Raw genomic sequence first — 12,412 nt, 5'->3', positions numbered from 1 at the left:
GTCCAGAGGAGGTCCACGAAGATGCTCAGCATGCTGGAGCACTTCTCCTCTGCAGACAGGCTGAGAGATCTGGGGCTGTTCAGCCTGGAAAAGGCTTGGTGAGACCATACAATACCTTCCACATGAAGGGAGCCTAAAGGAAAGTGAAAGAGGGAATTCTTACAAAAGCATATAGTGACAAGGCAAGGGGGAATGTCCTCAAACTGGTACATGGTGGGTTTAGATGAGACATTAGGAAGAAATTCTTTACTATGAGGGTGGTGAGGCACAGGTTGCCCAGAGAAGTTGTGGATCCCCCATCCCTGGAAGTGTTGAAGGCCAGGCTGGATGGGGCTTTGAGCAATCTGGTCCAGTGAGACTTGCCCTGCCCATGATAGAGGGGTTGGAACTAGATGATATTTAAGGTCTCTTCCAAACCAGACCATTCAGTGATTCTGTGAGGGAATGATGGTGTCAGATTTACTGGAAATTTTAATTAGATGTTAAGGAAAATAAGAAGTGCAGAAAAAAAATTAGCAGTTTGTGTTGCCTGGGGGATTAATGAATTGTGCCGGTTGCAGAGCCCATCCTGCCCTTGACTATCAAACACTACCACCCACTCATTAATCCTCAGGAAATGCCTTATTTCTGAATTTCCTTTTCTAATTGTCTCCTGCCTCTGCCTGCATTCTGAATATATGAATGCATTTGCTTGCTCTAATGTGTCTCCTCCCATATTTTGTTGTTGCTATTGGATATGAATGCGTTTTTGACAACTAATTGATCTGTGGCATAGAAAGTTATCTGGGGGGGGAAAGATATCTAATTCCAGCCAGTTTAAACCATGAAGCCAAAGTATAAAACTTGGTTTAAGAAGTCAGGTCCTTTCATTACTTTTGCTTCTTGAGAGCCCTGATTAAAGTACAAGAAATAGTCATCTGCTGCAGAGGAAGGGTTACCAGTTTTTATTAGCAATGCTGGTAGCAGTCACTAAAAACCACATAGAAATAATAAAACCTTCATTTTCAGGAAACCTTGTCTGAAACTGAGTGTAGTGTCTCGACTAGAATGATGCAGAATTTATTAAAGCTTGTAATTTTAAAAATTACATCCAACTAGAGGATTGTAGCTTGACCTGGAGAGGTAATGTGTATCATTTTTTATATAATAATTAGCTTGTCATGCTGCTGTACTGTTCTGATAGAAAAGATGTCAATCATGTTACAGCTCGGATGAACAAAGAAAATAGAATGAATAAAAGGACCCTTAGGTGAATGAGTATAAAGTTCTACAGATATTTTTTTTGACACTTCAGGATAAATGGAAGAAATTGTAGAGGTGCAGTACCCTTGTCCATAAACGAGTGGCAGACACACAGAAAATGCTACCATTTTTTGGTGTTTTTTCTTTTTTGAGTGTGATTTTTAATCCACTGAGAGATGTAGACTGTAGGAGGACAGCTCTGGTGTGTTGTGTCCCAGCTGATCTCCATAAACCTGTGTTTAATGTTCTCACTCTCTCTCCCTCTCTTTTTATTTTTTTTCTAATTTATTTTTTTTCTAAAATTCATTTGAAGGCATTGGAATTCTTCTGAATTATATTTTTGGGATTACTCTCCAGAAGTTTACCCCATTGTATAACACTGGTATAATACAAGTCTTTGATTCTTTTTTCAGTTAAGCCTACACCTTGCTTTGTTCCTGCTTTTGAAATTATTCTCATGCAGTGATTGTGATACTGCAGCATTCTTCAGGGTGGCTGGTAGCTACTTCCTTTTAAGCCAGTGTAGGAAAGCTGGGCTCCTGATGCGTTTATCCAGGGTAGCTGAGAAGTGTTAATCTTCCGTATGAGCAAACATGAAAGCTGTAGTTATGAAAGTGATCATCAAAAGAAGGAAGAACTTAAATTGTGAGGGGGAGGTTGAGAAAGCTTGTGAGGCATGTTGCTGTGGGCCTGACAATTTTCTTTGTATGAGTAGTATGACAGCAGGTGACTGGATAAAGAGAATATCAATTGACTGATGATGTAGTGGAAGTGCCAGGTATACAGGCAGTCAGGAAATAGCTATGCAGTAGAGGAAAGCCTTTTTCAAACATTGGGAAGAACAAACAAAACCACTGATAGAGTGGATAAGAAAATAAATTTTAGGTTTCATACAAGAGAAGCAATCTTGTTGAAGAATGACAGTCATAAACCACTCATAAACCCCCCTGATACGGGATTCTTTGTGGGAGAGGCATTCATCTTTTAGAAATATATTTCTGTTGTTTGTTTATAAGATGGTGATCATCAAAAAGAAGAAAAATAGAAGCATGTAACTGCGGAAGTAATCACATTGTGGATTATTAGAGTGATATACTTTGATAAACATTAAAGAATATGAAAAATTCTTTCTTAAAGCCTTGTGCAGCCATCCAATCATTTGAAATTTCACTTTTGTTTATTTTAAGGGGTGATAAAATTGTCCTCAGAAGAAGTACCAAAGTTTTGTTTATAAGTCATGTGCAATGAAGCGGGTACATACAAAGCCTGAATTTGAGCGAGAAAATGATGATTGGGTGCGAGTCATGCCAACAGCTTAAATGTGAAGTGCACAATCAATTATTTTGCATTTATGTATAAAACTTTGTGGTTAGTTGGAACCATAATGTGATTGCCATTTGAATTAATACATTTTATTTTCAAATTTTGCAAGGTTATAAGCCTTTTGAAGTATTCCTGATGAACCCATTTGTGAGCATAGCTCAAATTCTCATCATTTGCTCCATGCATACACGCATGCAGAGCTCACTCCAGGTCTGGCTTACAGACATGGTGAGCTGTTCCTGCAGTTACGCTGGGCTGCTGCTCATCGGGTAGGAATATGGACAGAGCCTGAAATAAGAGACTCCAGGTGCTCTGCTGTCAGTACTCTTCTTACATCTGGGAAGTGTTGATGCAATGTTGTCTTGACTGACTTAATCTGTAACCTCTTGGAGAGATGTGAACTTCATTTGAAGCTTGCGTGTTTAATGAGGTTGATCTGCCACTAAACCACTATTCAGTGGAAAGATGTCTTTGTGGCAGCCTTGGAATTTCCACTCCTGTATTATATTCAAAACAGTATAATGACACATGGAGAAATTGGCTCATTTTAAATGTTTGGGTTTGTTTTTTTTCCCCAGAAGGCTAAGGAAGTATATCTCTGAACCACTCTGATGACAATATTCACTGAAGTCACTCTCCAAAGTACACTTGGGAATTCCAGATTTATAATTGACTGGGTAGCCTTATTACAGAAGTTCATTACTATACAGAGTGATTTTGAGCAAGTGATACACACTGTCCTTTGTTTGTATGACTGACTGCATGGTTTTATGGGCTCTCACTTCCAAATCTAAAATATGCTGCTTGGGTACTGTCCGTTCTTAACTGCATGCCAAGCATGTGTCCCTTTGACTTCAGTGCAGGGGTGACTTTCTCTTTATAGTTAAATGTATACATTCTTAAATGACACACATAGTACAGGATAGACCTGGAACTGTAAAGTGATATATTTATCTATCATTGCACATCTTTGCTTATACCTTTTAGATTATTTTCCTTGAGGATATTGTTAGATTTACAGATCCTGAATGAAAATAGCATGATACCTTTTGCACATACGACTGCATAAGTGAACAAACTTGTAAGGTGTATATTGGTGCTTTAAGATAAGTATTTTTTCCCTATTGATATCTATTTTAAAAGAAATTAACGTGTGCCCTTTTTTCTTGTCACATTTGACGTATCTCATGTTTTGTGCTCAGTGTGCAGTCCTTTTAGATAGTTCTGCCCATCAGTACTAACAAGAGTGTCCTCCAGTAAACCAAGAATGTGAAAACCTATCTCATATACATCTTTATAAAACTGTGCTTTTTAGTATATGTACTGAAGTGTGATACATTAATATTACTAAGGCAGCTGTCTGTGTATAGGTGTTCTCAACTCAGTGTAGATTGCCCCCAAGCAGTGTCCATGACAGTGGTTTCCAGCTTGGTGGCTGTAGTCAGGCTATGCGCAGGCACAGGGCCCAGCATCTCTTACTCCTTCGTTTAGAAAAAATGGAAAATAGGTAAAAATGACATATACTTTTGTTCTAAACCTTCACATGCTTCATTGAAGTCCTGACTGTGCTAGCCCACGTGCAAAGCTTTTTGAACTGCCAGGTGCATGCAGCTTGGTAGGTGAAAAGAGGAAAGCATTGGGGAAGACAGAATGAAAGTTTATTCTTGTAGTGTAGAAAGTGTCTCAGTCTCTGCAGAACTCCTCACCCATATTGTTTTTCTGTACTAATCCTGTTTTTTGCCATGTTTATGGCTGTGGTAGGTGCAAGGAAAATGCTGTTTGCAGAGCCTTCCTTGCTATTATCTTTGCATCACATAATATAAGGTAGGGTGTTTGTATCCATTAGGTTTGGAAATACTAACCTTGTGCATGCTAAGGGGAGATACACCCACTTGTATTATTCTTACAGTGTCTTTGGGTAAAAAGTTCCATTGGCTTGGTTGATGCCACAGCATTATGGAGATCCAACTTAAATACTTGAATTGCTTGTAATGTTTGTGTCTTTGTGAACACAGAGTTTTTGCAATTCAGACTCTAAATTGATGAGAGGGGAAAAGGTTGTAGGCATTTATGGACAAGCCTGTGTGGGAAAAACTGTGACAACTTGGGTGACCTTTGGAAACTTTTGTGCATTACAGGTCCATAAAAACTAGAGGGAAAGCCCTTTCCTGCCAGCATGTGCCTTTATGATCTCTGAGGTTTCCAGATATTCTCTGGGTACATTATTCCATGGAATAGTAGGGTGTATGGGCCTGATTTTTTCCTCATGTTCCACATATATTTTTCCTTTGCCCAATTTCTCTCATTTGGTAGCAGGAAATAATATTAGTAGGTTGCTGGTGCTGTGCAAACTGAAACTTTGTAAACAGCAGGGGTTTCTAGCTAAAGTGATCAACGTTGAGGTAATAAAAGTATTTATGCCCACATTATAGTAATAGAGAATATTGAGAAATATTGAACAATATAAGAGAAAAATAACATTGATTTGTAGCATGCATGTGAATGATCTGATCCAATCTGAGAGTCAACCTACACCAGTTCTTTCTGACTTCTGCCTTTGATGCAGTTTAAGATAAAATTTCAGCATGGAAAATAGGCAAGATTGCTTATTGGAGACCTACAAGTATTAGGTCTATCCATATTTGCGCAGCAGTTTGTTTGAAATTAACAGTTCAGTAAAAGTAATTATAATTAAAATTTCCTTATTTCACACTTAGGGTTAAACACTATGTACTGTGATCACTGTTGAAGAAATCATTGAATTCTTGAATATACAGGACATGTATAACTAAAATATTTACATATGTGCCATGAAAAAAATCACATACATGATCAAATTGTAAAGTGTTTCTGAATGGCTGGTGTCTTCAGACACACAACTCTTAAAGCTTAATTGCTGGTTTGAAGTCTAGATGCCTGCAGTTTCTGACAGATAGGAATTGCACTTTTCCCTTCTTTGTCATAAGACATTCAGCACAGTTATCTTTAAAAAGCATCTTTAATTTTGTTTGTAGTACTAGGAGTGAGCGTGTGATGGGGTCCACCCTCAGAACAGGATGCTGGTTACAGTACAACGCTTTTTTCTGTATCTTGGAGATGCATGAGGGTTGCAAATGTTCCTGGTATAACAATATCAGTTTGAGTTGCTGTGTAACACCTGAGACCTGGACACATTTCTGCAAATTAGTCGTGCTCGCAGATTTAATGGCCTGTAGTTAGTTCTCCTTCATCATAGGAAAGTTAACTTTGCCTGGAGTGAGGTAAATGTTTGAAGTGAACTTTGACTTGTTTCTTTCTTAATATCCATTCACACTCTCATTTGCATAGATGAGATTTCAGCAGGACAGGTTGGAACTGGGAAGTGGAGGAAAGGGAAAGTATTAATAGCACCACATACTCTTGTGTCTTGAAAACAAATGATAGTCCAGTTCTTTTTACATGGTTTTACTGTATAAGGCAGATTTGCTTTCTCGAATTAGACTTTATGAAGAAATGTTTGCCATAGTTTTTTAGAATGTGTTAGATACCTTCTTTTCTCAATGTAGCATAAACAGTTTGCTGTTGCATTTATTTTCCATTACTTTATCACTGTTGAGTGTCATTAAACTACAGAAAACCTGCATTTAAACTTATGTTAAAAATAATTTACCATATAAACATACTGTTGAGCAGCTAAAGTGAACTTGATTGGATCCTTTATTTGGGTTGCTGATTAAAACTGACACTACTCCAGATATTTTGCATGCTTTATTGAGAACTCATAATGCATCCAATCACTTATGGCTTAAGATCTGTGGCTTCTGTGAGAAGGTAAAGATGTAAGGCTGTATATATTCAGATTATTTTTATCTGTTCCTTCCCTAAGTGCTTCTGTTGGTTCCAGGTATAGATTGAAATATGTCTGCCTGCATCCCTGGTATAACAAAGCAGTTGTGCCTTGTAACTTAATTGAGCCGCTTCAGCCATTAGAATCTGATATTTTGGCAGAGTTGATGTTTTCTAGTAGCAGCTGCTTAAATCTATCATTATTGCCAAGATAGTGGATACTACTGGTGGTATTCTTTACAACTACCTCAGTTGTTCTTATAAATGATGTATCTGTCGTTCACTTTATTTGGTGCAAAAACTGTAGTCAAATAAGCCAAACTGAAATTGTTGAATCTGAGATTCCTTTCAGATATGCAGCTTAATTTGATGCTGTGAAATGGAAGATCAAATATATTTTGGGCTTCAAGTCAGTACAGAAATTGCATTGATTAAAAAAATAACCACCAGCAAAATACAAAAACAACTGCTTGCAAATACCTAAGCCTTTAGGACTTTGTTCTTGCCATCTTTTATTTAGCATGTGGGTGGTTCATCATGTAAATACTGACAGCACAGTATAGCACATTAGCATTTCTTCTAGGACTGTTCCAAGCAGACAGGGTACATCACAGCAGCGCTGTTTATTATAGCTTCTCAGATATTTTTCTGAATCTTGTAAATCAGGGTTTTTACTTGCTTTGCAATTTTGTAGTCAGTGGAAAATCTTGAATTAGAACTGGGTCTTTGACACATGGATTCTTTTTTGAAAATAACCATGATATTTGTACTGTGTAATCCTCATTAAGAGGAAAGAACCTTTGTTCTTGCCTTTTGTGTTCTCTTAGCTTTGCCCAGTTATTTTTCCTTTTGATTCTCACCTCGGTTAATTTAACTAAGTCTTAGGTAATTTTCTATATTAGTAAGGGATGTGGGAATGCAGTGGGATCACTGCTGAAATCACAGCCACCCATGTTCCTCCTTCCATCCATTTTGGATGGAGGAGCTACTGAAATGAGTAAGAACTAGAAGGAGAACAGAGGGAAATTCCAGCCTATGTTTGCCTTCCCTCTTGAAAAATAAAAAATCTACCAGTCACAGGTGAATGAACCAGAGTTCCCCATTTTGTTTGTGAAATAATTATAGAGTCATGATTTATATGTGTGTGAGGTTGAAAGGGGGATTAATTTGGTCTTAATCACACTGTACCTGCAACAGCTGTAGCGTGGCTGCAGTGGAAAAATCAAGAAAAGGAGTCAGAGGAGTATGAGGGGGTGGACTAAGAGTAAGTCAGAGACAAACAGCATTTTGTGTCAGCTGATTGTTGCCACTGGAGGTACCACTGTGTTAATCTGATTTGGGAATCGCTGTGCAGAGGTGTGCCTCTATTGTTCAGACTCTGATTGTGCATTTGGACCTAACACCAGCTGTCTCTTGCCTTCATCTGTGCCCTATTTTTGTGTCTAACCTTTCACCAAAACCTGCTGAGAAGCACTGACAAGTGCAAAGGAGATAACTAATAGGTTCCTTCTTAAAGACATACTATAAACATACCTGTCATCACTTAGAGCATAAATCACAGAACATTAGAAGTTGGAAATGATACTTAGAGAAGGACATTATTCTGGGGTGTGTAATTCTTCTACTTCTTCCTGCCTTTACATGCTTTTGCATTAGCATTTTAATTATTCTACGAAATACTACCAGAGCTGAGACATGCTTTCTCTGTTTTTCTGCATTTATCCAGAGAAAATATTTATAGAATAGTTTCTAGGTGTATATAATATCCTCTGTGAAGACACTGCCTTTTTAAATGAAAAGGAAAGTTGTTGTAGTTCAAAACATTTTAATTAGTTTTTTCAAAATAATATTTTAAAATGTTCTTTGCAGCCTAAAAAATCCATGATCTCCAAATAAATGTACCAATTATGAAGATCAGTTTTGCTGAACAGGAACATCTTTTCAATCTGCAGTTGATTCCAGAAAGTCATGGAAAGTGTCAAAGGCAATTCTGGTAATAATGTACATGATTTGTACTGGTGGTGTATCAAAACATAACATTTTCTTTTGACACAGGGGTCATTATGTGCATCTTTAGGGCATTAAAATGTTAAATGGTGAGTTTCAAATTATTCTTTGGTGCTCTCTCTGCATTGACTGTGCTTGCTCCTGCTTCTCTCTTCTCTTAGCTTTGGGCATCTAAATCTAGTTGAAATTCATGTATTGATACCACTTGGGGTGCTAATTGCTTCTAGATAAAATGTTCTTGAGAAGTGAGGAGGATCTTGCTTCTCTTCCACTAAAGAAGATTCAGCACGAACTGAATTTTCAAGAGGAGTCTATGTCCTATGACATTTTGCCTTTGCCTTTCTTTATTGCGTATTGAGCTTAGCAGTTGTGTTGAACTTTGTGGATTGCTTGGCTTAAGTCAGTGTTGTTCCTTCCTGTGAGATTTTTATAGATCCAGCTAGGTCATCTTTAAAGCAGGCAACCCGAGGGCAAATGGCAAAGGGCTAAGCTCCAGTTTCAGAGTCTCTGTGTGAGTCAAAACCAGCCAAGGGAAGGCGCTGTGGAAAATCCTTCTTGCTCGTTAGGTGTACCAGCATTAGTGCTTTCAGATGGTACTTCTGAAAGTTGCCATGTTGAGTTTTTGACAGTCATTCTTACACCCCTTCTCACTCCAAATTTACTTATAAAAAAAATTTTACAAGTGGAAAACACCCCAAAAGTATTGCTTCAATCAGAATAGGTTGAATTTAGATGTCAAAATGAATGGCCTATGAGAGTTCATTATGGGAGTTTATTCATCAAAAAAAAAAACCAAAAAAAACCTGAATAAACAAGGAGATAAAATTCAGTGAACTGTGTCAGATTTATTCTTTATTAACCTGCATTAATTAAGAAAGAACACTTAATTGTATCAATTTAGAAAACCTGAAGAAAACAACACATAACACATTTAATTTCATTTTTCATGCATGTTCTTCTTTGTATTTGGTGCCCCCTCTACATACAGGTCAAGAGCTTAGTGTGGCAGCAGGGGTTGGGGACATTGCTAGTGGCCCTAGAAATGAATCCCGCGACTTCAGCTGTTGACAAAGTGACAGAACACTTTCATTTGCTTTCTGCTTGGCTTGATTCCTGTCATAGGCAATAGTTGGAGTTGTCTAGAGCAATAAATTATGAAAGCTAATGTAGCTTCTTTGTTCCACTTCATTTCCTTTGGTTCTCATCAGACTTTAAGAGGGGGGAAAAAAGCTAGCCTCAGCGCAGGGTACACAACTGAAAGTATAGAGAGGAAGACCAAAGAGCTGCTTGTGAGATCAGCCTGCATACATAAAACTAGGTTATCTTTTTTCCTCAAACAGTCTAAAAAACTTCAGTTGAAAAGGTAAATCTCCTTTGAAGAGAAAATCATGTTTTCATTCTAAACAAATAAGAAAATATTTGTCTCTAAAAGGCATTTAATTAGCACTGCCGATGGCAGGAAATAGCCAAAAATTGTACTTAAAGGGAGAAGTGCATGGGAAGAGTGGTGAGGTGAGACTGTTTTGCTCTCTAAGTACAATAAAGCAAGCATTGTTATAGATCTGGATGTGGTTTGTATGCTAAATTTGTTACTGGAATGACTGATAGCAGCAGATTAAGAATAGGCTTGTAGTCTGTTGTTTCTTGTAGAATTACTTGGAGTTAGGGGTGGTTTTTTGTTTGTTTTGTTTTCATTAAGGTAAGGTTTTCAATCATGCAGTGTTTTCATTATAGTGGAAAAAGTGAAATTTCCAAATACATTAGGTTAGTTATGGCCAAAACCACCTCTTACCAGGGGGCCAGTATCAAATGTAATTTTTAAATCCTGTGTATTGAGTAGTTCCTCTTTGAAAATCCAGTGCATTGAACCTGGATTTTATTGTAAAATTAGGGAGATATCATTAAGGAGATGCGGGGGGAGAAGACATCAGCATGGTGCAGAATAGTGCTATACAACAGAACTCTTGCTGAGGGAACAAATACATCCTCAGTAAAATGATCATTTTAGCAATGAAAAATGACTTACAGATCACTGATGCCAATCTCGGTCTTCACTAGTGCTTCTGCTTTTTCTGGTCTAGAAGCTTGAGGCTTCAGAATATCAAGGCTCTTATCAAATGCAGGATCTCCTCTTGAAGGCATGATCTTAAAATGTAACTGGTTGAAGATGCCATCTGGTGGTGTGTGTTTGGTGTGTCTGGTTGCTTCCTGATGCACCTGCCATCAAGGCCATGTGTTCTTCAATGTGCAAGAGGGGAAGAGTAACCACAGTGATAAGGCCAGAACAAGGAGGTCTCCAGCTGTTGCTAGGGGACCAGGCTGGAAGATGACCACAACTGTGGGAGACCAGGTAAGTATAAGCAATTAATTCAAGTCAGCTTTTACTTTGAAGTCTCATTTTCCAAATAAGCATTTGGGAAAAATTTTGGGTTATCTTACTTGGGGAGGCAGTGAAGAATAAACTGGATTTCTGTTGGATTGAGGCAGCAATGAAATTACAAAGGTCTGAAGCCTTTGCTTGCTGCAGATGTTTATGGTGGAAGGATGTATTTCAACTGCATAAACAAAACTTGGGTGTGCATGTGGGGGTGTGTTCTAAAACCTCAAGGTCTGTATATTCTTTTATCTTTAAGAATATCTGGAATATGAATATCACTTTTCCTAATTTTTCAGTGGAGCTTTTTTCTTTGAGGAAAGCTTTTCAGGTCTAACATTAATTGAATGGGGAAAGGTTAAAACTTTATAGCAGTAGCAGTTATTCACTGTGCTGTTGAAGCTAAGTTACTCACTTTAGCTAGTTTAAACAAAATCAAAGCATTAGTCTGCCAAAAGACATCTATCTTCTCATAACATTTTCAGGTTCTTTGGCGCTTAATTCATCACACTCTTTCCCTAGGCACCAGTGACCTACTCTCCAGACTGCAGCTTTTTTCAGCATAGGTTTCATTCAGTAATGAAGATAATGTTATTTTTGTTTTTTTCTTCCCACATTAAGCCCTTTTCTTAAAATTATTTAGGTTGATAGTACCTTTGAAAATCACATTACACTGTGTCTTCTTCAAAACAGGGCCTGGTTCAAATGCAGATCAGACTAAATTCTGCTACTTCTTTTCTTAACTAATCCATCTTCTTATTTCCAACTTACACACATTCATCGTTCCTCGTAACATGATGTTTCTGAACAGACCTCCTACTATTCCAACTGTCTTCTGAGGGAGGTTAGCACCTCACAAAAGCTATCATATTCTTCAAGCATCATGACTGTCCCTCATGACTATGCTTCTTACTGTCTGTCCCTGTTTTATCAATTATCCATATTGTCTGTTTTGTTCCAAGAACCCCAGTGACTCATCTGAGCTCAAATGGTTTCATTCTAAGCCTCTGAAACATTTCTTTGATTCTTCATAGAAGAAGGACCATATGCAGTTCCTTTTACCTTTTTGTTCTTCTCCCATGTTGATTTTGTACTTGAAAAATCTGGCCTTGGAAGAGTCGTTGTCTGAGCACTGAGATGTCTCTTATCTGAAGACCAAGTCCTTTCACGCTTCATGGGAAAGGCCACGTTGACATTTAAGCCATCATCGGAAGCTATTGCTCTGCAATGTGCAACTGATGATTCTTCCCCATTACCAGAGTGTATGGAGGAGAGCCTGGTGTTTGGAGGCTGTTCTGGGTGCAGCAGCTGTTTTATCTGCACCTTCCTTGAGTACCTACCCTGTAGGTACAGTCTGGCTTTGCACTCACAGACCATTGCTGATGCAAGCATGACTTTGAAGAAGGAATAATAGTGAAGAAGATGTGTTCAGCTGATATGTCACCATCCCAACTGACTCTGTCTCAGGGACAAATATTATTTAAAATATTAGTTCTGTGTCCTCAGGGATACACTGATTCTGTCTTACAAAGTATATAACTGGTACCTTAATTCCATTCTGAGGTGACACAAATCTCTTAAAACTTTTGGAAGTGAGGTATTTGGTTCAACTCCTGTTAGTATATTGGGATATGAGGGTAC

At 38.0% G+C, this 12,412-nt stretch overlaps 1 protein-coding gene across 1 annotated transcript in view; it reads left to right on the top strand.

The window, feature by feature from the left end:
- The window catches only part of PPP3CA (protein phosphatase 3 catalytic subunit alpha), a 173,134-nt gene that overhangs the window by 73,209 nt on the left and 87,513 nt on the right, over nt 1–12,412 (top strand). The gene's annotated exons all lie outside the window — the stretch shown is intronic.

Source organism: Poecile atricapillus, chromosome 4, assembly GCF_030490865.1.
Source record: "Poecile atricapillus isolate bPoeAtr1 chromosome 4, bPoeAtr1.hap1, whole genome shotgun sequence".
In the NCBI taxonomy this organism is placed as follows: Eukaryota; Metazoa; Chordata; class Aves; order Passeriformes; family Paridae; genus Poecile; species Poecile atricapillus.
The sequence above is the reverse complement of the archived record's forward strand: the minus strand, read 5'-3'. Positions and strand labels throughout refer to the sequence as shown.